The sequence below is a fragment of the Lonchura striata genome, chromosome 1A (genome assembly GCF_050655825.1).
Source record: "Lonchura striata isolate lonStrDom1 chromosome 1A, ASM5065582v1, whole genome shotgun sequence".
Lineage (NCBI taxonomy): Eukaryota > Metazoa > Chordata > Aves > Passeriformes > Estrildidae > Lonchura > Lonchura striata.
The window spans coordinates 1,628,186-1,653,500 of record NC_140741.1 but is presented as its reverse complement, the minus strand read 5'-3'; positions in this window follow the sequence as shown (position 1 = coordinate 1,653,500).

Below are 25,315 nucleotides of genomic sequence, written 5' to 3'. Positions count from 1 at the left end.
CAGGCTCCCCTGGTCCTGGCCTGGGACCTGACTTCAAAGAATCATTATATCGAAGGATGGATCGCAGACCGAAGTTGTCCCCCCCTCAAACTTGTGCTGCCCTGATAGACCCAAGGGAGCCCTACAAACTGACATCAGGAACCTGGACTGGTGAGTTTTCTTTTCCAGGGAAAATGGCCAAAGGATGTGCCCAGAGGCCCCTGGCCCTGGGCTGGGGCCTGACTTCAAAAAATCATTTTATCGAAGGATGGATCGCAGACCAAAGTTGTCCCCACCTCAAACTTGTGCTGCCCTGATAGACCCAAGGGAGCCCTACAAACTGACATCAGGAACCTGGACTGGTGAGTTTTCTTTCCCAGGGAAAATGGCCAAAGGATGTCCCCAGGGACCCCTGGTCCTGGGATGGGACCTGAATGCAAAAAAACCTTATATCAAAGGATGGTCCCCAAACTGAAGTTGTCCCCTCCACAAACCTCTGCTGCCCTGATAGACCCAAGGGAGCCCTACAAACTGACATCAGCAACCTGGACTGGTGAGTTTTCTTTTCCAGGGAAAATGGCCAAAGGATGTGCCCAGGGGCCCCTGGCACTGGGCTGGGACCTGACTGTAAAGAATCCCTATATCGAAGGCTGGACTCCAGACCGAAGTTGTCCCCTCCTCAAATTTGTGCTGCCCTGTTAGACCCAAGGGAGACCTACAAACTGACATCAGCAACCTGGACTGGTGAGTTTTCTTTCCCAAAGAAAATGGTCAAAGGATGTGCCCAGGGGCCCCTGGCACTGGGCAGGGGCCTGACTTCAAAAAATCATTTTATCGAAGGATGGATCGCAGACCGAAGTTGTCCCCTCCTCAAACTTCTGCTGCCCTGATTGACCCAAGGGAGCCCTACAAACTGACATCAGGTACCTGGACTGGTGAGTTTTCTTTCCCAGGAAAAATGGCCAAAGGATGTGCCCAGGGGCCCCTGGCCCCTGGTTGGGACTTGATGGCACAAAATCCTTATATCGAAGGATGGACCCCAGACCGAAGTTTTCCCCTCCTCAAAACTCTGCTGCCCTGATAGACCCAAGGGAGCCCTACAAACTGACATCAGCAACCTGGACTGGTGAATTTTCCTTTCCAGGAAAAATGGCCAAAGGATGTGCCCAGGGGCCACTGGCCTTGGACTGGGACCTGACTGCACAAAATCCTTATATCGAAGGATGGACCCCAGACCAAAATTGTCCCCTCCTCAAAACTCTGCTGCCCTGATATACCCAAGGGAGCCCGACAAACTGACATCAGCAACCTGGACTGGTGAGTTTTCTTTCCCAGGGAAAATTGCCAAAGGTTGTACCCAGGGGCCCCAAGCACAGCACTGGGACCTGACTGCAAAGAATCCTTATATCGAAGGATGGATCGCAGACCAAAGTTGTCCCCACCTCAAGTTTTGCTGCCCTGATAGACCCAAGGGAGCCCTACAAACTGACATCAGGAACCTGGACTGGTGAGTTTTCTTTCCCAGGGAAAATGGCCAAAGGAAGTGCCCAGGGGCCCCTAGCACTGGGCTATGACCTCAAAGCAAAAAATCCTTATATTGAAGGATGGACCCCAGACCGAAGTTGTCCCCTCCCCAAAGTTGTGCCGCCCTGATAGACCCAAGGGAGCCCTACAAACTGACATCAGGAACCTGGACTGCTGAGTTTTCTTTCCCAGGGAAAATGGCCAAAGGATGTGCCCAGGGGCCCCTGGCCCTGGGCTGGGACCTGAATGCAAAAAATCCCTATATCAAAGGATGGATCGCAGACCAAAGTTGTCCCCTAATCAAACATGTGCTGACCTGATAGAACCAAGGGAGCCCTACAAACTGACATCAGCAACCTGGACTGGTGAATTTTCTTCCCCAGGAGAAATGGCCAAAGGATGTGCCCAGGGGCCCGTGGTCCTGGGCTGGGACCTGAATGCAAAAAATACTTATATCAAAGGATGGTCCCCAAACTGAAGTTGTCCCCTCCACAAACCTCTGCTGCCCTGATAAAGCCAAGGGAGCCCTACAAACTGACATCAGCAACCTGGACTGGTGAGTTTTCTTTCCCAGGGAAAATGGCCAAAGGATGTGCCCAGGGGCCCCAGGCCTTGGGCTGGGACCTGACTGCACAAAATCCTTATATCGAAGGCTGGACTCCAGACCGAAGTTGTCCCCTCCTCAAATTTGTGCTGCCCTGATAGACCCAAGGGAGACCTACAAACTGACATCAGCAACCTGGACTGGTGAGTTTTCTTTCCCAAAGAAAATGGTCAAAGGATGTGCCCAGGGGCCCCTGGCACTGGGCAGGGGCCTGACTTCAAAAAATCATTTTATCGAAGGATGGATGGCAGACCGAAGTTGTCCCCTCCTCAAACTTCTGCTGCCCTGATTGACCCAAGGGAGCCCTACAAACTGACATCAGGTACCTGGACTGGTGAGTTTTCTTTCCCAGGAAAAATGGCCAAAGGATGTGCCCAGGGGCCCCTGGCCCCTGGTTGGGACTTGATGGCACAAAATCCTTATATCGAAGGATGGACCCCAGACCGAAGTTTTCCCCTCGTCAAAACTCTGCTGCCCTGATAGACCCAAGGGAGCCCTACAAACTGACATCAGCAACCTGGACTGGTGAATTTTCCTTTCCAGGAAAAATGGCCAAAGGATGTGCCCAGGGGCCACTGGCCTTGGACTGGGACCTGACTGCACAAAATCCTTATATCGAAGGATGGACCCCAGACCAAAATTGTCCCCTCCTCAAACTCTGCTGCCCTGATATACCCAAGGGAGCCCGACAAACTGACATCAGCAACCTGGACTGGTGAGTTTTCTTTCCCAGGGAAAATTGCCAAAGGTTGTACCCAGGGGCCCCAAGCACAGCACTGGGACCTGACTGCAAAGAATCCTTATATCGAAGGATGGATCGCAGACCAAAGTTGTCCCCACCTCAAGTTTTGCTGCCCTGATAGACCCAAGGGAGCCCTACAAACTGACATCAGGAACCTGGACTGGTGAGTTTTCTTTTCCAGGGAAAATGGCCAAAGGATGTGCCCAGGGGCCCCTGGTCCTGGGCTGGGACCTGAATGCAAAGAATCCCTCTATCGAAGGATGGATCGCAGACCGAAGTTGTCCCCTCCTCAAACTTGTGCTGCCCTGATAGACACAAGGTAGCCCTACAAACTGACATCAACAACCTGGACTGGTGAGTTTTCTTTTCCAGGGAAAATGGCCAAAGGATGTGCCCAGGGGCCCCTGGCCCCTGGTTGGGACTTGATGGCACAAAATCCTTATATCGAAGGATGGACCCCAGACCGAAGTTTTCCCCTCCTCAAAACTCTGCTGCCCTGATAGACCCAAGGGAGCCCTACAAACTGACATCAGCAACCTGGACTGGTGAGTTTTCTTTCCCAGGGAAAATTGCCAAAGGATGTGCCCAGGGGCCCCTGGCACTGGGCTGGAACCTGAATGCAAAAAAATCCTTATATCGAAGGATGGATCGCAGACCAAAGTTGTCCCCTCCACAAACCTCTGCTGCCCTGATAAAGCCAAGGGAGCCCTACAAACTGACATCAGCAACCTGGACTGGTGAATTTTCTTTTCCATGGAAAATGGCCAAAGGATGTGCCCAGGGGCCCCTGGCCCTGGGCTGGGGCCGGACTGCAAAGAATTCCTATATCGAAGGATGGATCGCAGACCAAAGTTGTCCCCACCTCAAGTTTTGCTGCCCTGATAGACCCAAGGGAGCCCTACAAACTGACATCAGGAACCTGGACTGGTGAGTTTTCTTTCCCAGGGAAAATGGCCAAAGGAAGTGCCCAGGGGCCCCTAGCACTGGGCTATGACCTCAAAGCAAAAAATCCTTATATTGAAGGATGGACCCCAGACCGAAGTTGTCCCCTCCCCAAAGTTGTGCCGCCCTGATAGACCCAAGGGAGCCCTACAAACTGACATCAGGAACCTGGACTGCTGAGTTTTCTTTCCCAGGGAAAATGGCCAAAGGATGTGCCCAGGGGCCCCTGGCCCTGGGCTGGGACCTGAATGCAAAAAATCCCTATATCAAAGGATGGATCGCAGACCAAAGTTGTCCCCTAATCAAACATGTGCTGACCTGATAGAACCAAGGGAGCCCTACAAACTGACATCAGCAACCTGGACTGGTGAATTTTCTTCCCCAGGAGAAATGGCCAAAGGATGTGCCCAGGGGCCCGTGGTCCTGGGCTGGGACCTGAATGCAAAAAATACTTATATCAAAGGATGGTCCCCAAACTGAAGTTGTCCCCTCCACAAACCTCTGCTGCCCTGATAAAGCCAAGGGAGCCCTACAAACTGACATCAGCAACCTGGACTGGTGAGTTTTCTTTCCCAGGGAAAATGGCCAAAGGATGTGCCCAGGGGCCCCAGGCCTTGGGCTGGGACCTGACTGCACAAAATCCTTATATCGAAGGCTGGACTCCAGACCGAAGTTGTCCCCTCCTCAAATTTGTGCTGCCCTGATAGACCCAAGGGAGACCTACAAACTGACATCAGCAACCTGGACTGGTGAGTTTTCTTTCCCAAAGAAAATGGTCAAAGGATGTGCCCAGGGGCCCCTGGCACTGGGCAGGGGCCTGACTTCAAAAAATCATTTTATCGAAGGATGGATCGCAGACCGAAGTTGTCCCCTCCTCAAACTTCTGCTGCCCTGATTGACCCAAGGGAGCCCTACAAACTGACATCAGGTACCTGGACTGGTGAGTTTTCTTTCCCAGGAAAAATGGCCAAAGGATGTGCCCAGGGGCCCCTGGCCCCTGGTTGGGACTTGATGGCACAAAATCCTTATATCGAAGGATGGACCCCAGACCGAAGTTTTCCCCTCGTCAAAACTCTGCTGCCCTGATAGACCCAAGGGAGCCCTACAAACTGACATCAGCAACCTGGACTGGTGAATTTTCCTTTCCAGGAAAAATGGCCAAAGGATGTGCCCAGGGGCCACTGGCCTTGGACTGGGACCTGACTGCACAAAATCCTTATATCGAAGGATGGACCCCAGACCAAAATTGTCCCCTCCTCAAACTCTGCTGCCCTGATATACCCAAGGGAGCCCGACAAACTGACATCAGCAACCTGGACTGGTGAATTTTCTTTCCCAGGGAAAATGGCCAAAGGATGTGCCCAGGGGCCCCTGGTCCTGGGATGGGACCTGAATGCAAAAAATCCTTATATCAAAGGATGGTCCCCAAACTGAAGTAGTCCCCTCCACAAACCTCTGCTGCCCTGATAGACCCAAGGGAGCCCTACAAACTGACATCAGGAACTTGGACTGGTGAGTTTTCTTTCCCAGGGAAAATGGCCAAAGGATGTGCCCAGGGGCCCCTGGTCCTGGGCTGGGACCTGACTTCACAAAATCCTTATATCGAAGGATGGACCCCAGACCAAAATTGTCCCCTCCTCAAAACTCTGCTGCCCTGATAGACCCAAGGGAGCCCTACAAACTGACATCAGGTACCTGGACTGGTGAATTTTCTTTTCCAGGGAAAATGGCCAAAGGATGTGCCCAGGGGCCCCTGGTCCTGGGCTGGGACCTGACTGCAAAGAATCCCTCTATCGAAGGATGGATCGCAGACCGAAGTTGTCCCCTCCTCAAACTTGTGCTGCCCTGATAGACACAAGGTAGCCCTACAAACTGACATCAGGAACTTGGACTGGTGAGTTTTCTTTTCCAGGGAAAATGGCCAAAGGATGTGCCCAGGGGCCCCTGGCACTGGGCTGGGACCTGACTGCACAAAATCCTTATATCGAAGGCTGGACTCCAGACCGAAGTTCTCCCCACCTCAAACTTGTGCTGCCCTGATAGACCCAAGGGAGCCCTACAAACTGACATCAGGAACCTGGACTGGTGAGTTTTCTTTTCCAGGGAAAATGGCCAAAGGATGTGCCCAGAGGCCCCTGGCCCTGGGCTGGGGCCTGACTGCAAAGAATCATTATATCGAAGGATGGATCGCAGACCAAAGTTGTCCCCACCTCAAACTTGTGCTGCCCTGATAGACCCAAGGGAGCCCTACAAACTGACATCAGGAACCTGGACTGCTGAGTTTTCTTTCCCAGGGAAAATGGCCAAAGGATGTGCCCAGGGGCCCCTGGCACTGGGCTGGGGCCTGACTGTAAAGAATCCCTATATCGAAGGATGGATCGCAGACCAAACTTGTCCCCACCTCCAACTTGTGCTGACCTGATAGACCCAAGGGAGCCCTACAAACTGACATCAGCAACCTGGACTGGTGAGATTCCTTTTCCTGGGAAAATGGCCAAAGGATGTGCCCAGGGGCCCCTGGCCCTGGGCTGGGACCTGACTTCACAAAATCCTTATATCGAAGGATGGACCCCAGACCAAAATTGTCCCCTCCTCAAAACTCTGCTGCCCTGATAGACCCAAGGGAGCCCTACAAACTGACATCAGGTACCTGGAGTGGTGAATTTTCTTCCCCAGGAGAAATGGCCAAAGGATGTGCCCAGGGGCCCGTGGTCCTGGGCTGGGACCTGAATGCAAAAAATACTTATATCAAAGGATGGTCCCCAAACTGAAGTTGTCCCCTCCACAAACCTCTGCTGCCCTGATAAAGCCAAGGGAGCCCTACAAACTGACATCAGCAACCTGGACTGGTGAGTTTTCTTTCCCAGGGAAAATGGCCAAAGGATGTGCCCAGGGGCCCCAGGCCTTGGGCTGGGACCTGACTGCACAAAATCCTTATATCAAAGGCTGGACTCCAGACCGAAGTTGTCCCCTCCTCAAATTTGTGCTGCCCTGATAGACCCAAGGGAGACCTACAAACTGACATCAGCAACCTGGACTGGTGAGTTTTCTTTCCCAAAGAAAATGGTCAAAGGATGTGCCCAGGGGCCCCTGGCACTGGGCAGGGGCCTGACTTCAAAAAATCATTTTATCGAAGGATGGATCGCAGACCAAAGTTGTCCCCTCCTCAAACTTCTGCTGCCCTGATTGACCCAAGGGAGCCCTACAAACTGACATCAGGTACCTGGACTGGTGAGTTTTCTTTCCCAGGAAAAATGGCCAAAGGATGTGCCCAGGGGCCACTGGCCTTGGACTGGGACCTGACTGCACAAAATCCTTATATCGAAGGATGGACCCCAGACCAAAATTGTCCCCTCCCCAAAGTTGTGCCGCCCTGATAGACCCAAGGGAGCCCTACAAACTGACATCAGGAACCTGGACTGCTGAGTTTTCTTTCCCAGGGAAAATTGCCAAAGGTTGTACCCAGGGGCCCCAAGCACAGCACTGGGACCTGACTGCAAAGAATCCTTATACCGAAGGATGGATCGCAGACCAAAGTTGTCCCCTAATCAAACATGTGCTGACCTGATAGACCCAAGGGAGCCCTACAAACTGACATCAGGTACCTGGACTGGTGAGTTTTCTTTCCCAGGGAAAATGGCCAAAGGATGTGCCCAGGGGCCCCTGGCACTTGGCTGGGGCCTGACTATAAAGAATCCCTCTATCGAAGGATGGATCGCAGACCATAGTTGGCCCCACCTCCAACTTGTGGTGCCCTGATAGACCCAAGGGAGCCCTACAAACTGACATCAGGTACCTGGACTGGTGTGTTTTCTTTTCCAGGGAACATGGCCAAAGGATGTGCCCAGGGGCCCCTGGCCCTAGGATGGGACCTGAATGCAAAAAATCCTTACATCGAAGGATGGATCACAGACCGAAGTTGTCCCCTCCTCAAACTCGTGCTGCCCTGATAGACCCAAGGGAGCCCTACAAACTGACATCAGGTACCTGGACTGGTGAGTTTTCTTTCCCAGGGAAAATGGCCAAAGGATGTGCCCAGGGGCCCCTGGCACTGGGCTGGGACCTGACTGTAAAGAGTCCCTCTATCGAAGGATGGATCGCAGACCAAAGTTGTCCCCACCTCCAACTTGTGCTGCCCTGATAGACCCAAGGGAGCCCTACAAACTGACATCAGGAACCTGGACTGGTGAGTTTTCTTTTCCAGGGAAAATGGCCAAAGGATGTGCCCAGGGGCCACTGGCTCCGGGCTGGGACCTGACTTCACAAAATCCTTATATCGAAGGATGGACCCCAGACCAAAATTGTCCCCTCCTCAAAACTCTGCTGCCCTGACAGACCCAATGGAGCCCTACAAACTGACATCAAGTACCTGGACTGGTGAATTTTCTTCCCCAGGAGAAATGGCCAAAGGATGTGCCCAGGGGCCCGTGGTCCTGGGCTGGGGCCTGAATGCAAAAAATACTTATATCAAAGGATGGTCCCCAAACTGAAGTTGTCCCCACCACAAACCTCTGCTGCCCTGATAGACCCAAGGGAGCCCTACAAACTGACATCAGCAACCTGGACTGGTGAGTTTTCTTTCCCAGGGAAAATGGCCAAAGGATGTGCCCAGGGGCCCCAGGCCTTGGGCTGGGACCTGACTGCACAAAATCCTTATATCAAAGGCTGGACTCCAGACCGAAGTTGTCCCCTCCTCAAATTTGTGCTGCCCTGATAGACCCAAGGGAGACCTACAAACTGACATCAGCAACCTGGACTGGTGAGTTTTCTTTCCCAAAGAAAATGGTCAAAGGATGTGCCCAGGGGCCCCTGGCACTGGGCAGGGGCCTGACTTCAAAAAATCATTTTATCGAAGGATGGATCGCAGACCGAAGTTGTCCCCTCCTCAAACTTCTGCTGCCCTGATTGACCCAAGGGAGCCCTACAAACTGACATCAGGTACCTGGACTGGTGAGTTTTCTTTCCCAGGAAAAATGGCCAAAGGATGTGCCCAGGGGCCCCTGGCACTGGGCTGGGGCCTGAATGCAAAAAATCCTTATATCGAAGGCTGGACTCCAGACCGAAGTTGTCCCCTCCCCAAAGTTGTGCCGCCCTGATAGACCCAAGGGAGCCCTACAAACTGACATCAGGAACCTGGACTGCTGAGTTTTCTTTCCCAGGGAAAATGGCCAAAGGATGTGCCCAGGGGCCCCTGGCCCTGGGCTGGGACCTGAATGCAAAAAATCCCTATATCAAAGGATGGATCACAGACCAAAGTTGTCCCCTAATCAAACATGTGCTGACCTGATAGACCCAAGGGAGCCCTACAAACTGACATCAGGAACCTGGACTGCTGAGTTTTCTTTCCCAGGGAAAATGGCCAAAGGATGTGCCCAGGGGCCCCTGGCACTGGGCTGGGACCTGACTGTAATGAATCCCTATATCGAAGGATGGATCGCAGACCAAAGTTGTCCCCACCTCAAACCTCCGCTGCCCTGATAGACCCAAGGGAGCCCTACAAACTGACATGAGGAACCTGGACTGCTGAGTTTTCTTTCCCAAAGAAAATGGCCAAAGGATGTGCCCAGGGGCCCCTGGCACTGGGCTGGGACCTGACTGTAAAGAGTCCCTCTATCGAAGGATGGATCGCAGACCAAAGTTGTCCCCACCTCCAACTTGTGCTGCCCTGATAGACACAAGGGAGCCCTACAAACTGACATCAGGAACCTGGACTGGTGAGTTTTCTTTCCCAGGGAAAATGGCCAAAGGATGTGCCCAGGGGCCCCTGGTCCTGGGATGGGACCTGAATGCAAAAAATCCTTATATCAAAGGATGGTCCCCAAACTGAAGTTGTCCCCTCCACAAACCTCTGCTGCCCTGATAGACCCAAGGGAGCCCTACAAACTGAAATCAGCAACCTGGACTGGTGAGTTTTCTTTCCCAGGGAAAATGGCCAAAGGATGTGCCCAGGGGCCCCTGGCACTGGGCTGGGACCTGACTGTAAAGAGTCCCTCTATCGAAGGATGGATCGCAGACCAAAGTTGTCCCCACCTCCAACTTGTGCTGCCCTGATAGACACAAGGGAGCCCTACAAACTGACATCAGGAACCTGGACTGGTGAGTTTTCTTTCCCAGGGAAAATTGCCAAAGGTTGTACCCTGGGGCCCCAAGCACAGCACTGGGACCTGAATGCAAAGAATCCTTATATCGAAGAATGGATCGCAGACCAAAGTTGTCCCCACCTCAAGTTGTGCTGCCCTGATAGACCCAAGGGAGCCCTACAAACTGACATCAGCAACCTGGACTGGTGAGTTTTCTTTTCCAGGGAAAATGGCCAAAGGATGTGCCCAGAGGCCCCTGGCCCTGGGCTGGGGCCTGACTGCAAAGAATCATTATATGAAAGGATGGATCGCAGACCAAAGTTGTCCCCACCTCAAAACTCTGCTGCCCTGATAGACCCAAGGGAGCCCTACAAACTGACATCAGGAACCTGGACTGGTGAGTTTTCTTTTCCAGGGAAAATAGCCAAAGGATGTCCCCAGGGGCCCCTGGTCCTGGGATGGGACCTGAATGCAAAAAATCCTTATATCGAAGGATGGTCCCCAAACTGAAGTTGTCCCCTCCACAAACCTCTGCTGCCCTGATAAAGCCAAGGGAGCCCTACAAACTGACATCAGGAACCTGGACTGGTGAGTTTTCTTTTCCAGGGAAAATGGCCAAAGGATGTGCCCAGGGGCCACTGGCCTTGGACTGGGACCTGACTGCACAAAATCCTTATATCGAAGGATGGACCCCAGACCAAAATTGTCCCCTCCTCAAAACTCTGCTGCCCTGATATACCCAAGGGAGCCCGACAAACTGACATCAGCAACCTGGACTGGTGAGTTTTCTTTCCCAGGGAAAATTGCCAAAGGTTGTACCCAGGGGCCCCAAGCACAGCACTGGGACCTGACTGCAAAGAATCCTTATATCGAAGGATGGATCGCAGACCAAAGTTGTCCCCACCTCAAAACTCTGCTGCCCTGATAGACCCAAGGGAGCCCTACAAACTGACATCAGGAACCTGGACTGGTGAATTTTCTTTTCCATGGAAAATGGCCAAAGGATGTGCCCAGGGGCCCCTAGCACTGGGCTAGGACCTCAAAGCAAAAAATCCTTATATTGAAGGATGGACCCCAGACCGAAGTTGTCCCCTCCCCAAAGTTGTGCCGCCCTGATAGACCCAAGGGAGCCCTACAAACTGACATCAGGAACCTGTACTGGTGAGTTTTCTTTCCCAGGGAAAATGGCCAAAGGATGTGCCCAGGGGCCCCTGGCACTGGGCTGGGACCTGAATGCAAAAAATCCCTATATCAAAGGATGGATCGCAGACCAAAGTTGTCCCCTAATCAAACATGTGCTGACCTGATAGACCCAAGGGAGCCCTACAAACTGACATCAGCAACCTGGACTGGTGAGTTTTCTTTCCCAGGGAAAATGGCCAAAGGATGTGCCCAGGGGCCCCTGGCACTGGGCTGGGACCTGACTGCACAAAATCCTTATATCGAAGGATGGACCCCCGACCGAAATTGTCCCCTCCTCAAAACTCTGCTGCTCTGACAGACCCAAGGGAGCCCTACAAACTGACATCAGGAACCTGGACTGGTGAGTTTTCTTTTTCAGGGAAAATGGCCAAAGGATGTGCCCAGGGGCTCCTGGTCCTGGGATGGGACCTGAATGCAAAAAATCCTTATATCAAAGGATGGTCCCCAAACTGAAGTAGTCCCCTCCACAAACCTCTGCTGCCCTGATAGACCCAAGGGAGCCCTACAAACTGACATCAGGTACCTGGACTGGTGAGTTTTCTTTCCCAGGGAAAATGGCCAAAGGATGTGCCCAGGGGCCCCTGGTCCTGGGATGGGACCTGAATGCAAAAAATCCTTATATCAAAGGATGGTCCACAAACTGAAGTAGTCCCCTCCTCAAAACTCTGCTGCCCTGATAGACCCAAGGGAGCCCTACAAACTGACATTAGCAACCTGTACTTGTGAGTTTTCTTTTCCAGGAAAAATGGCCAAAGGATGTGCCCAGGGGCCCCTGGCACTGGGCTGGAACCTGAATGCAAAAACATCCTTATATCGAAGGATGGATCGCAGACCAAAGTTGTCCCCCCCTCAAACTTGTGCTGCCCTGATAGACCCAAGGGAGCCCTACAAACTGACATCAGCAACCTGGACTGGTGAGTTTTCTTTTCCAGGGAAAATGGCCAAAGGATGTGCCCAGAGGGCCCTGGCCCTGGGCTGGGGCCTGACTGCAAAGAATCATTATATCGAAGGATGGATCGCAGACCAAAGTTGTCCCCACCTCAAACTTGTGCTGCCCTGATAGACCCAAGGGAGCCCTACAAACTGACATCAGGAACCTGGACTGGTGAGTTTTCTTTTCCAGGGAAAATGGCCAAAGGATGTCCCCAGGGGCCCCTGGTCCTGGGCTGGGACCTGAATGCAAAAAATCCTTATATCAAAGGATGGTCCCCAAACTGAAGTTGTCCCCTCGACAAACCTCTCCTGCCCTGATAAAGCCAAGGGAGCCCTACAAACTGACATCAGGAACCTGGACTGCTGAGTTTTCTTTCCCAGGGAAAATGGCCAAAGGATGTGCCCAGGGGCCCCTGGCACTGGGTGGGACCTGACTGTAAAGAATCCCTATATCGAAGGATGGATCGCAGACCAAACTTGTCCCCACCTCCAACTTGTGCTGACCTGATAGACCCAAGGGAGCCCTACAAACTGACATCAGGAACCTGGACTGGTGAGTTTTCTTTTCCAGGGAAAATGGCCAAAGGATGTCCCCAGGGGCCCCTGGTCCTGGGCTGGGACCTGAATGCAAAAAATCCTTATATCAAAGGATGGTCCCCAAACTGAAGTTGTCCCCTCGACAAACCTCTGCTGCCCTGATAAAGCCAAGGGAGCCCTACAAACTGACATCAGCAACCTGGACTGGTGAGTTTTCTTTCCCAGGGAAAATGGCCAAAGGATGTGCCCAGGGGCCCCTGGCACTGGGTGGGACCTGACTGTAAAGAATCCCTATATCGAAGGATGGATCGCAGACCAAAGTTGTCCCCTCCACAAACCTCTGCTGCCCTGATAAAGCCAAGGGAGCCCTACAAACTGACATCAGCAACCTGGACTGGCTAATTTTCTTTTCCATGGAAAATGGCCAAAGGATGTGCCCAGGGGCCCCTGGCACTGGGCTGGCACCTGACTGCAAAGAATCCTTATATCGAAGGATGGATCGCAGACCAAAGTTGTCCCCTCATCAAACATGTGCTGACCTGATAGACACAAGGGAGCCCTACAAACTGACATCAGGTACCTGGACTGGTGTGTTTTCTTTTCCAGGGAACATGGCCAAAGGATGTGCCCAGGGGCCCCTGGCCCTGGGATGGGACCTGAATGCAAAAAATCCTTACATCGAAGGATGGATCACAGACCGAAGTTGTCCCCTCCTCAAACTTGTGCTGCCCTGATAGTCCCAAGGGAGCCCTACAAACTGACATCAGGAACCTGGACTGGTGAATTTTCTTTTCCATGGAAAATGGCCAAAGGATGTGCCCAGGGGCCCCTAGCACTGGGCTAGGACCTCAAAGCAAAAAATCCTTATATTGAAGGATGGACCCCAGACCGAAGTTGTCCCCTCCTCAAACTTGTGCTGCCCTGATAGTCCCAAGGGAGCCCTACAAACTGACATCAGGTACCTGGACTGGTGAGTTTTCTTTCCCAGGAAAAATGGCCAAAGGATGTGCCCAGGGGCCCCTGGCCCCTGGTTGGGACTTGATGGCACAAAATCCTTATATCGAAGGATGGACCCCAGACCGAAGTTTTCCCCTCGTCAAAACTCTGCTGCCCTGATAGACCCAAGGGAGCCCTACAAACTGACATCAGCAACCTGGACTGGTGAATTTTCCTTTCCAGGAAAAATGGCCAAAGGATGTGCCCAGGGGCCACTGGCCTTGGACTGGGACCTGACTGCACAAAATCCTTATATCGAAGGATGGACCCCAGACCAAAATTGTCCCCTCCTCAAACTCTGCTGCCCTGATATACCCAAGGGAGCCCGACAAACTGACATCAGCAACCTGGACTGGTGAGTTTTCTTTCCCAGGGAAAATTGCCAAAGGTTGTACCCAGGGGCCCCAAGCACAGCACTGGGACCTGACTGCAAAGAATCCTTATATCGAAGGATGGATCGCAGACCAAAGTTGTCCCCACCTCAAGTTTTGCTGCCCTGATAGACCCAAGGGAGCCCTACAAACTGACATCAGGAACCTGGAGTGGTGAGTTTTCTTTCCCAGGGAAAATGGCCAAAGGAAGTGCCCAGGGGCCCCTAGCACTGGGCTATGACCTCAAAGCAAAAAATCCTTATATTGAAGGATGGACCCCAGACCGAAGTTGTCCCCTCCCCAAAGTTGTGCCGCCCTGATAGACCCAAGGGAGCCCTACAAACTGACATCAGGAACCTGGACTGCTGAGTTTTCTTTCCCAGGGAAAACGGCCAAAGGATGTGCCCAGGGGCCCCTGGCCCTGGGCTGGGACCTGAATGCAAAAAATCCCTATATCAAAGGATGGACCCCAGACCGAAGTTGTCCCCTCCCCAAAGTTGTGCTGACCTGATAGACCCAAGGGAGCCCTACAAACTGACATCAGGAACCTGGACTGGTGAGTTTTCTTTCCCAGGGAAAATGGCCAAAGGATGTGCCCAGGGGCCCCTGGAACTGGGCTGGGACCTGACTGTAAAGAATCCCTATATCGAAGGACGGATCGCAGACCAAAGTTGTCCCCACCTCAAACTTGTGCTGGCCTGATAGACCCAAGGGAGCCCTACAAACTGACATCAGGAACCTGGACTGGTGAGTTTTCTTTCCCAGGGAAAATGGCCAAAGGATGTGCCCAGGGGCCCCTGGCACTGGGCTGGGACCTGACTGCACAAAATCCTTATATCGAAGGATGGACCCCCGACCGAAATTGTCCCCTCCTCAAAACTCTGCTGCTCTGACAGACCCAAGAGAGCCCTACAAACTGACATCAGCAACCTGGACTGGTGAATTTTCTTTCCCAGGGAAAATGGCCAAAGGATGTGCCCAGGGGCCCCTGGTCCTGGGATGGGACCTGAATGCAAAAAATCCTTATATCAAAGGATGGTCCCCAAACTGAAGTAGTCCCCTCCACAAACCTCTGCTGCCCTGATAGACCCAAGGGAGCCCTACAAACTGACATCAGGAACTTGGACTGGTGAGTTTTCTTTCCCAGGAGAAATGGCCAAAGGATGTGCCCAGGGGCCCGTGGTCCTGGGCTGGGACCTGACTGCACAAAATCCTTATATCGAAGGCTGGACTCCAGACCGAAGTTGTCCCCTCCTCAAACTTGTGGTGCCCTGAGAGACCCAAGGGAGCCCTACAAACTGACATCAGCAACCTGGACTGGTGAGTTTTCTTTTCCAGGGAAAATGGCCAAAGGATGTGCCCAGGGGCCCCTGGCCTTGGGCTGGGACCTGACTGTAAAGAATCCCTCTATCGAAGGATGGATCCCAGACCAAAGTTGTCCCCAACCTCAAAGTTGTGCTGCTTTGATAGACCCAAGGGAGCCCTACAAACTGACATCAGCAACTTGGACTGGTGAATTTTCTTTTCCAGGGAAAATGGCCAAAGGATGTGCCCAGGGGCCCCTGGTCCTGGGCTGGGACCTGAATGCAAAAAATCCTTATATCAAAGGATGGTCCCCAAACTGAAGTAGTCCCGTCCACAAACCTCTGCTGCCCTGATAGACCCAAGGGAGCCCTACAAACTGACATCAGCAACCTGGACTGGTGAGTTTTCTTTTCCAGGGAAAATGGCCAAAGGATGTGCCCAGGGGCTCCTGGCCCTGGGCTGGGACCTGAATGCAAAAAATCCCTATATCAAAGGATGGATCGCAGACCAAAGTTGTCCCCACCTCAAACTTGTGCTGACCTGATAGACCCAAGGGAGCCCTACAAACTGACATCAGGAACCTGGACTGGTGAGTTTTCTTTCCACGGGAAAATGGCCTGTGATTGTGCGCAGAGCTCCCTGGGTCTTAGGGTGAGGCTGACTAGAAATAATCCGAATATTAAAGGATATATTCAGACCCCAGCTGCCCGCCCCCCCCCCCCCCAAACTTGTGCTTTTCTGACAGTGCCAAGGGAGCCCTACAAACTGACGCCAGGGACCTGGGCTGGTGAATTTGCTTTCACCAAGTAGATATCCCTCATATTTTCACAGGGCCCTGCGATGCCGCTGGGTTGTCAGGTCCCAAGTTTCCTTTTGCCTCCTCAATATCAAAACAGCACAGGATTTCTCCCAGTCGAAGTCTCCCATCCCCAAGTACTCAGGGTTTTTTATTTCTTTACCGAATACCCGTTGCAAACTGACAGTACAAAGCTTCGGGCTTGATATTTTCTGTGCAGTATTTCACCTCCAGAAATCTGCCACCATAAAACCCTAACCACAACCACCTTGCTTTGCTCAGAAATCACAACCTTCAGACCAGCATCATGGCACCTTACCCACTGGCCCTCCACTGGCACCTTCCCCAAGCACTCCAGTACATTCCAGAAGTACTCTGCATTTTCAGTGGGCATCCTGTCAGACCCTCATCCTTACCCTAAAAACACACCAAGGAATCCTAAAATAGCCATTAGGAAGGTATAACAATTCTCTAAAAGTCACCAGAGAAAGCCTTCAAAATTCCCCTAAATATTGCTAATAGCCCTGCAAAAAAAAAAAAAAAAAAAAAACTCAAGGAAGCCTGCTCAGCCTCCAAACCCCTTCCTGTTGCTCTCTAGCCCACAGATGTCATCCCTACCTTTTAGCAGCGGGTCCTGTTGTCCTCTGAGGGTTCCGGCGTTGTCCTGGTGCGAGGGTCGCTGCCCTGTCCCACTGGGAGGCTTCCGGTGTGGTCTCGCTGTCAGGCTTGCTGTGCTGTGCTGCTGTTGTTGGGGCTGAAAAGGGAAAAGGCTGCTTAGGGTGAGGTACGGGTGGCGTGAGGGGTGCCGCACCTGTACCCTAACTTGCCTCCTAAGATGTACCCTGTAGCCCTGATCTCCACTGGACTGTCCAGCCCTCAAGGCCTCACCCTTTACCCCTGACCCCTCCCTCTGCCCCCCAGCCCTCAGGCTCTGGCTGTCACCCTCGAGCCCCCCCCTGCCCCTCAAGCCCCCTCTCAGCTGCCCCTCAGCTCCTGTGTGCCACCCTTAATCCCTCTCCTCTGCCCCTCAGCCCCCAGCTTCTCTGTGTCACCCTCCAGCTGCCCCTGCCCCCCTCAGCATCTCTCTGTGTCACCCACTGTCCCCCCCCCGTTCCCCCCTGAGGCACAGCCTCTGTCACCCTCAAGGCCCCACAGTGCCCCTCAAGCTGCCCCTCAGCCGCGATGCCATGAAAAGACCCTAAAAACCCATAAAAATGCCCTAAAAAATCCCTCATCTTCAAAACGCCTTAAAACTTTCACAACATAACAATAGCCTCTGAACGCCCTTAAAATAAAATAAAAACAAAATAAAAATACCCTACTTTAAAACACCCCTAAAAGCCCCCAAAGAACCTTTTAAAAAAAAAAAATCCCTACATATTCCTAAGAGCTCTTAGAACAGCTCCATAATCCTTAAAACACATCGATAAGACCCTAAAAACCAGCGCAGCAAGGGAGGCTGGAAGATGCGGAGCCGCGCTCCCGGCCCCGGGCGCAGCGCGGCTCCGGCAGGAAAGCGGCTCCTCCGGCAGGCAGAGGCGGCGCCGCGCCGGCAGACCCCCGCCCGCTGCCCCCGGCCCGGCGGGGCCGGCACCGGGCCCGGGGGGCCCCGGCGGCGCCCGAGCCCCGCGCCCGGAGCGGACGGAGCGGCGGCACCGGCCGGCACCGGCCCCGGCCGCCCTCGGCCCGCGGAGCCGCCTCCAGCCCTCCCCTCACTCACAGACACCGCCCCGCTCGCCGCTCGCTCCCGCCCCTCGCCCCTCCCGCCGCTTCGGCCGGGCTCCGGCTGGGGGGCTGCAGTACCGCCCTGTGCCCACAAGGCGGCAGCACTTGTCCAGAGGGTCCGCGACACGATGGCGGCCCGTGGGGCCCTTGACGGAGAGAGGCGTTTTTGCCCATGCCTGTCGGCTCCCGCCAAAAACCCGCACGCTCGCGGTGCTGCTGACCCCACAGCCCGTGTGCACGACACCCGAACCTCCGCGGAAAATCTCGTCGGGGGGCGCCGGCGGTGCGCGCAATTCACGCAGTGTAAAAAACAGACACGGGTCCTCGAATTTCAACGTCCTCGTTTTCGCGCCCTCTCGAGAAGGTCAAGCGAGTCCGCGCCACGCCACTCCCAAGATGGCGGCCGCGGGCGGCGGGCTGCAGTACCGCTCTCTGCCCACACGGCGGCAGCACCGCGCCGTCCCCGCCGGCACGGCCTCGGCAGCGAACGCCCCAAAGCGTCCGCGCGGGAAAGAACGGAACAAAAAGCCTGCCTGCGACCCGACAGGAACCGAAAGAAAAAAGCTTTCCTCTTAAACTGCATTGCAACAGGGTTTGTTTTTATATTTTTCAGATTTATACTCACAGTCGGATTTGTAATGGATACTGATGGAAAATTGTATTTTTATCACTTCTTACATTTATTCCTATTCTATTTTATTACATTTTATTTTTTATACATATCTTATTAGATTGCTTACATATTTCTATAGTTAGATTTAGGTTTCTAAAAGGTTTGTATTGCTTAAAATAAAACCCTGCCTCTATCCAAGTAAAAATCTTTTTAAAAAAACCCTTTATTTAAACTCCATTTAAATGTATCTCCATTTCTCGCATTTATATTCAAATGTATATTTTAAATGTAGATTGATGTATGATGCTATTTATAGTCTATCTCTTCCTAATACTCATTTTTATTTCTATTTTATATTTTTATATATACACCTGTATACATTGATTATATATTTCCATATTTAGAATGATATCAAACTAAAATGTATATTCATCTCTTTTCCATTAAAACCCTGCCTCCAACCAAATAAAAACGAAAAAAGCCCTTTCTTTAAACGATTTTCGAATATTCTTATATTTTTTTCATCATTATAGTCACATTTGAACTTCTACTTTATATAGATGTATTTATAAATATATTTTATATATATATAATAAGGTAGCGAGAGAGATAAATTATTTTTTAAACTCTATTTCGTACACACTGCTAATACTTATATTTACTTACCTTTGAATTATCAAATCGATCTCAACGTATTTAGGATATATTTCTATACAAAGACTTCTAATTTTACTTTATTTCTATTCATAATTTTAATAATAAAACCCCTACCTAATACCAAATAGAACATAAAAATCCCCTTTATTCTAAATTATATTTAAATATTTCTATACTTCTATTTTTGATTTTTATAAGTAATTATCTATTCTATCACAACATTTTGAGGTACTATATTTCGATAGATAGTATTTATGACATGAAATGTGTTATAATAAGACACATACAGTTAAATACGCATTAGGTACTGTATTGATTCCTATTGTTTTGTAATATTCATATATCCACATGTATTAATTATACATTTCTATATGGATATTTATGTTTATAATCGATATTTATATGCATATAAACATATAAAATACTCCATATCAAACAAGGTTATACCTAATAGTAACGGACAGCATTATTTATGTTACACGTTTCATTTATATATTTTCCATTTACATTTAAAATTGAAGCTTTATATTCCCATTATCATGTTTATGCATGTGTTCTATTTCATTAGAGTTATAGTTAAAACTTTGCAGTTATAATCTAATTCCTAAATATAAAATGCCAAAACAAACAGCATCAAATTCCCACCAATACCGTCCAAAAAATTCAGAAAGGCTCCACCAGCCAACCAACTACCAGCAAAAAAACCCGCAGTACATTCCTTTCACCAGCAGCTCTTATCGCGTCACAAAAACGAAACAAATATTTTAAAAAACCCTATAGAAACCCACACAGCAAATCACAAAAACCACTATAAAGGAAAAAAAAAAAAGAGCCAACTAACTTACCATACTCCAAACCATACAAGAGACCCCCAACGTTTGTAAAAAAAATAATAACCAAAACCCTACCACTACACTAACTCATAAAGAGAACCCCATGCTCTATAAAATTAACTAAAAAAAAACACCAAATAATTACAGATATAAAAATATGGGAACCACGAAGAAACAAAAAATTCACCCCCCAGATAAAATAAACACCTAAAGAGATCCACCATGGAAATGTCCATGCTCCCAAAAGTAAAACCAATAAAAACAACAACCAAACACATCAAACGACAAAAAAAATATATATTAACAACAACAAAATAAGTATTCTTAACTCAAGAAACAAAAATTGCCTCAAACCATCAAAACACAGATACCACCTAGAAATAAACACGTCGCCAAAAGAGAAATGTAACCACAAACAATATCTCCCAAGTTCTCGGCAACAATGAAACATACACGGCAATCAAATAAGCCAAACGAATGAAACCCCTATAATGTAATAAACAAGAATGCATTCATCAATATTAAAAGAAACCTCACCGATTAACTCCAGGGCACTCCCTCAAGCCCACCAAAACAAACACTATGCACTCGCGCTAATAAAAGCCTCCACAACCGAATTGAAAAACAACCCTCTACATCATGCTACGACCCATAAAAACCAGCGTAAACCTTTAGAAACGCATCCTTAAAAAACATAAGAACCGATCAAAAAGAAATCCAACAACAACACTCAATCCAAAAAAAACCTTGTCACGAGCACCCGAAGCAAGAACCGTAACAACCAAGAAGCGCCCGGGGCCCTTCTCCTACAGCGACGCCGATCAAAAGCCACCGATCCCAGGAGCTCCTCAGGAGCGCCTCAAAAGCAGCGCAGCGAGGGAGGCTGGAAGATGCGGAGCCGCGCTCCCGGCCCCGGGCGCAGCGCGGCTCCGGCAGGAAAGCGGCTCCTCCGGCAGGCAGAGGCGGCGCCGCGCCGGCAGACCCCCGCCCGCTGCCCCCGGCCCGGCGGGGCCGGCACCGGGCCCGGGGGGCCCCGGCGGCGCCCGAGCCCCGCGCCCGGAGCGGACGGAGCGGCGGCACCGGCCGGCACCGGCGCGGCGCCCGCGCCGCCTCCCCCGCCCGCCGGCCCGGCCAAAGCTCCGCTCGGCTCCGCACGGCTCGCACCGGCGCGGCTCCGGCGGGCCCGCGGCAGCCCAGCCGCGCCCAGCTCCCCTTCCGCCCCGGCCAGCCCCGGCACTGCCGGCAGGGCTCCGCGCCGCACCCTTCGCTGCCGGGCCGGGGGCAGAAGAAGCGCCCCGAATGCAGCGGCACAGCCCGATCCCCGCCCTGCCAGCGCTGCCACGGCTGCAGCTCCCTTCCTCTGAAGGCCCGACTCTGATGCCACGCTCCGGCGCTCACCTCACCCCAACGAGGGCACAGAAACGTAGCCTTCCCTTCAATCGCGTCCCCTAGAAGAGAAGAAAAGAAGCGGCTTGCCTCAAACGATGGCAAAAGGGGGCTTTTTACCTCAGTCCAAACCCCTTAAAAGGGGGGACAACAGGACTGCCCCCTCCAATTCAACCTCAGGAGGACGAAGTTTCAAAGGGAAAGGAGAAAAGTCCCGGCTGCAAAGGCGCACCGGCTCACCTGCTGCTTCTCGGCACAAAGGTTTGTCCCTCGGCTCCTCCTCAGAGCAAGGCTCCACGTATCCAGGTGTGTTTCCAGGTGATCCCCCAGACCCTGCCCGAAGCGCCCGCTGTCCTTCCAGGAGACAGCCCCGGGAGCCCCCCATAAACTCCTCTCCTCCAGCAGCTCCGTGCAAAAGCATTGCGAGGAAAACCCCCTAAATCAGCTGCCGGAGGAGCCGCGCCCTCCTCATCATCCTCACAGCCCACACCTGGGACTGCTCTGAGCCCTCTTCATCCTCACAGCTCACACCGGGGGCTGCTCTGAGCCCTCCTCATCCTCACAGCTCACACCTGCCGCTGTTGCCGCACTTCAACAGCGTCTCTCTGTCTCCAGCACACAGCCCACTTCTCACAGACACAGATCCAACAGAAATCTGCTACGGGTGTCGGCTTTTCTTAATCCGCCTGGGTGCACGGTTAAAACATGTACGTGCATTGATGGTCATTGAGAGAAAGCTTTCCCCCGGAGAAAACAGTCCTTTTGCCGGCACACTTTGATACACCTTCGCAAAAAGCAGAAGCAGTAGCGAGTCCTAAGACCCCTGCCGAGGAACCCAGCCCTGCTTAGGACACCCAAAGCAGCAGACCTCGAAAAAGGAGGGGGAAAGTCAAGCTTGGAGGGGAAAAAGAGGACAGAAGTACAGCAGCCTTTAAAAATGCCTGCACGGAGCAATAGTGGGAACCAGTCACATTTCTTCTTTCCTTGCTTTCTTTGATGACATAAATAGGAAGTAAGAACACGTTAAACAAAAGGCAAGAGTTAGGATTTGACAGGTATTCATTTTGGCAAGCTGCATAACAAACGCCTCTTCTGAGACTGAGACGCCTTTTGGGGAATGGCAGAGAACGGAGGGAAAAGGTGCCGGGGAGCCCTTTTTGTTCCCTTCAGCCTCTGCAGCTGCTCCGCTGGTTTCAGGGCACTTGCTTGGTTCGTTCCTAGAGAAAAAGGCTAGGGCATGATTTTCAGAACTACTGCCCGTCCCCAGCCAGCTTCCTACGTTCCTGCACACAAATGAACGGATAGAGAGATGGCTCATTTCCAAATGCGTTTAGTTTTAGAATCCTATTCTTTACCAATAGCTGTAAAAACAAAACACTTGCCAGGTTTTAGTGTTATACGCACACCCCTCCCAGGGAATTTTGGGGCAGCTTTGGGTTACTCTGCGGGACGGCACCCAGCGTGGCCCCCTCCCCTCATTCGCCACCCACCCGCTCCCCCACCGCAGTGTGCGTCCCTCTCCTGGGGACCTTGGGGTGCCCCAAATGGCATCAGAGCCCCGAGTCTTCAGCCCCTTTTCCTGACCCCCGAAGAAGGCACAGGGGGAGTCCAACTGCCCTGGAGAGCAGCTAAAAGGACTGTTTTCTCCGGGGGAAAGCTTTCTCTCAATGACCATCAATGCACGTACATGTTTTAACCGTGCACCCAGGCGGATTAAGAAAAGCCGACACCCGTAGCAGATTTCTGTTGGATCTGTGTCTGTGAGAAGTGGGCTGTGTGCTGGAGACAGAGAGACGCTGTTGGAGTGCGGCAACAGCGGCAGGTGTGAGCTGTGAGGATGAGGAGGGCTCAGAGCAGCCCCCGGTGTGAGCTGTGAGGATGAAGAGGGCTCAGAGCAGTCCCAGGTGTGAGCTGTGAGGATGATGAGGGCTCAGAGCAGCCCCAGGTGTGAGCTGTGAGGATGAGGAGGGCTCAGAGCAGCCCCCGGTGTGAGCTGTGAGGATGATGAGGAAGGGGCGGCTCCTCCGGCGGCTGATTTAGGGGGTTTTCCTCCCATCGCTTTTGTACGGAGCTGCTGGAGGAGAGGAGTTTATGGGGGGCTCCCGGGGCTGTCTCCTGGAAGGATGGTGGGCGCTTCGGACAGGGTGTGGGGGATCACCTGGAAAGCCACCTGGATACGTGGAGCATTGTTCAAAGGAGGAGCCGAGGGACAAACCTTTGTGCCGAGAAGCAGCAGGTGAGCCAGTGTGCCTTTGCAGCCGGGACTTTTCTCCTTTCCCTTTGAAACTTCGTCCTCCTGAGGTTGAATTGGAGGGGGCAGTCCTGTTGTCCCCCCTTTTAAGGGGTTTGGACTGAGGTAAAAAGCCCCCTTTTGCCATCGTTTGAGGCAAGCCGCTTCTTTTCTTCTCTTCTAGGGGACGCGATTGAAGGGAAGGCTACGTTTCTGTGCCCTCGTTGGGGTGAGGTGAGCGCCGGAGCGTGGCATCAGAGTCGGGGCTTCAGAGGAAGGGAGCTGCAGCCGTGGCAGCGCTGGCAGGGCGGGGATCGGGCTGTGCCGCTGCATTCGGGGCGCTTCTTCTGCCCCCGGCCCGGCAGCGAAGGGTGCGGCGCGGAGCCCTGCCGGCAGTGCCGGGGCTGGCCGGGGCGGAAGGGGAGCTGGGCGCGGCTGGGCTGCCGCGGGCCCGCCGGAGCCGCGCCGGTGCGAGCCGTGCGGAGCCGAGCGGAACTTGGGCCGGGCCGGCGGGCGGGGGAGGCGGCGCGGGCGCCGCGCCGGTGCCGGCCGGTGCCGCCGCTCCGTCCGCTCCGGGCGCGGGGCTCGGGCGCCGCCGGGGCCCCCCGGGCCCGGTGCCGGCCCCGCCGGGCCGGGGGCAGCGGGTGGGGGTCTGCCGGCGCGGCGCCGCCTCTGCCTGCCGGAGGAGCCGCTTTCCTGCCGGAGCCGCGCTGCGCCCGGGGCCGGGAGCGTGGCTTCGCATCTTCCAGCCTCCCTCGCTGCGCTGGGTCTTTAGGGTCTTATCGATGTGTTTTAAGGTTTTTGGAGCAATTCGGAGAGCTCTTAGGAATATGTAGGGATTTTTTTTTTTTAAAAGGTTCTTTGGGGGCTTTTAGGGGTGTTTTAAAGTAGGGTATTTTTATTGTATTTTAAGGGCGTTCAGAGGCTATTTTTATGTTGTTGTGAAAGTTTTAAGGCGTTTTGAAGATGTGGGATTTTTTAGGGCATTTTTATGGGTTTTTAGGGTCTTTTCATGGCATCGCGGCTGAGGGGCAGCTTGAGGGGCACTGTGGGGCCTTGAGGGTGACAGAGGCTGTGCCTCAGGGGGGAACGGGGGGGGGACAGTGGGTGACACAGAGAGATGCTGAGGGGGGCAGGGGCAGCTGGAGTGTGACACAGAGAAGCTGGGGGCTGAGGGGCAGAGGAGAGGGATTAAGGGTGGCACACAGGAGCTGAGGGGCAGCTGAGAGGGGGCTTGAGGGGCAGGGGGGGGCTCGAGGGTGACAGCCAGAGCCTGAGGGCTGGGGGGCAGAGGGAGGGGTCAGGGGTAAAGGGTGAGGCCTTGAGGGCTGGACAGTCCAGTGGAGATCAGGGCTACAGGGTACATCTTAGGAGGCAAGTTAGGGTACAGGTGCGGCACCCCTCACGCCACCCGTACCTCACCCTAAGCAGCCTTTTCCCTTTTCAGCCCCAACAACAGCAGCACAGCACAGCAAGCCTGACAGCGAGACCACACCGGAAGCCTCCCAGTGGGACAGGGCAGCGACCCTCGCACCAGGACAACGCCGGAACCCTCAGAGGACAACAGGACCCGCTGCTAAAAGGTAGGGATGACATCTGTGGGCTAGAGAGCAACAGGAAGGGGTTTGGAGGCTGAGCAGGCTTCCTTGAGTGTTTTTTTTGTTTTTTTTTTTTTTTGCAGGGCTATTAGGAATATTTAGGGGAATTTTGAAGGCTTTCTCTGGTGACTTTTAGAGAATTGTTATACCTTCCTAATGGCTATTTTAGGATTCCTTGGTGCGTTTTTAGGGTAAGGATGAGGGTCTGACAGGATGCCCACTGAAAATGTGGAGTATTACTGGAGTGCTTGGGGAAGGTGC